Raw genomic sequence first — 1,949 nt, 5'->3', positions numbered from 1 at the left:
TCTGGAACTAGCTCTTGTATACCAGACTGCCCTCATACTCATTGAGATTTGCCTGCCCCTGCCTCCCAAGTGCTGGGATTAAAGGCTTGCATCACTACTGCTTGGCAATTCATGCAATCTCTTAACTGTAATCCCCAGTAAAATCAAAATCAAAAAGCAGATCACCAATTCCAATAAATAATGGCACAGTACATACATTACCATTCAAAAACATAGGTAAGTGAGCAAGCATAGTGAGGAAATACTGAACCAAAACAAGACCAAATCCTGTGGGGAACTTCTAAACTCTATACATCTCCATCTCTGAGGTCAAAACTTTCTTCAGATCTTCAATTCCGTTCAGTTTTGTTGACTATACCATACTTCTTTTTTCTGGGCTGCTTCCACTCACTGTCACCAGCTCTCCTCAGCAGATATCCTACAGCTCTGACATCTCTAACATCTTGGAGTCTCCAAGGCTGTCCAGGCTTCAACTTTGCTGCTTTACCCAATGATCTATCTTTGCCTTCATCATGGACACTCTTGACACGTGCCTGACTCAGTAGATTCACTTCATAACTCCTTTCTTCTTTCTGACTTTACCTCTCAACCAAGAACCACGTGACCAAACTGCCAAGTTCTGCTGCTTGCTGGGCCTGGAACCCACCACCCCCTTATTAATTACATCTTCACCAACTTTTTTTCTAATGGTTACTTTCATTCCGTATGCTTTGCTGTCCTGAACTTACTCTGTAGAACAGACCAGCCTCAAAATGAGAGATCTGCAAGCCTCTGCCTTCTGAGTGCTGGGAAGCACTAAGCTTCTCTTCAGTTCCCTTTCACAAGTTGGAAACTTAGCTGGGTGGAATCTTCCCTTGATCACCACATCCTTTTTTTCATTTTTAATCTGTTTATCTCATTGAACACAGGACGTAGTTCCATTCCCCTTTCTGTGTTCCTTTTCCCTTCAAATTTTACATTTTATAATTTTCCCTCCTCAGCCTGCTCCTTTTTACTATACATCTTCATTAGTGTTAACTCTCACATTCCCAGGACCGAGTCTGTACTAAGAAGTTTTGGGATTTCTTCTGCCAGTGGAATTAATTCAATCTCTTAACTTTAGACTCAGGCAGATGCTTCAGACAATGGTAAAATGCAGATGCATTCTTTACCAAAATATCAAAAGAACAATCTCTAGGCATCATTCTAAACTTTTCTGAATCCTCTCAGACCAGTCTCTGACAGTTCAAATAACTCCTAGCACCACTGTCTTCCATGCTCTTACTACTACGGCCCATTAAAGAGTGCTTAAAGTATTCTATTGCTTTCTTAACCCAAAGCACCAAAGCCCACATTACTCCAAACAGAAACATGGTCAGCCCTATCAGAGCAATACCTCAGTTCATGGTACCAACTTCTGTCTTAGTTAGGATTTTCTATTGCTGTGAAGAGATGCCATGACCATGGAAACTCTTATAAAAGAAAGCATTTAATTGAGGTGTCTGCTCATAGCTCAGAGGTTCAGTTAATTATCAACATGGCAGGCCCTTGGTGCAGTGTATGCAGACATGTTGAGAGCTACATCTTGATCAGAAGGCAGCAGGAAGCAAACTGAGACACTGGGTGTAGTATGGGCATATATGAAACCTCAAAGCCTACCCAACAGTGACATAATTTGTCCAAAAAGGTCATGCCTTCTCTAAGAAAGCCACACCTTCCAATAGTGCCACTCCATGTGAGCTTGTAGGGGCCAATTACATTCAAATGACCAACATGGGTTTCTCCAGGCATTGGACATGATCTGCCTCTCTGCTCTGCATGGACACAAACTGTCTAAATTGGAGGAAGATCATAAAATTATCATCTAACAGATTTCATACAAAACTTCTGGTTCGTAACCCTGTGTATTTTTCAAGGATTGATAGATGGAGAACTCATGACTGTCCCTAGAATTTCAGCGTGGGTGATCC

This window comes from Microtus oregoni, unplaced genomic scaffold (assembly GCF_018167655.1).
Source record: "Microtus oregoni isolate MIOR12 unplaced genomic scaffold, Mior012 000008F_ref0000371, whole genome shotgun sequence".
In the NCBI taxonomy this organism is placed as follows: Eukaryota; Metazoa; Chordata; class Mammalia; order Rodentia; family Cricetidae; genus Microtus; species Microtus oregoni.
The sequence above is the reverse complement of the archived record's forward strand: the minus strand, read 5'-3'. Positions refer to the sequence as shown.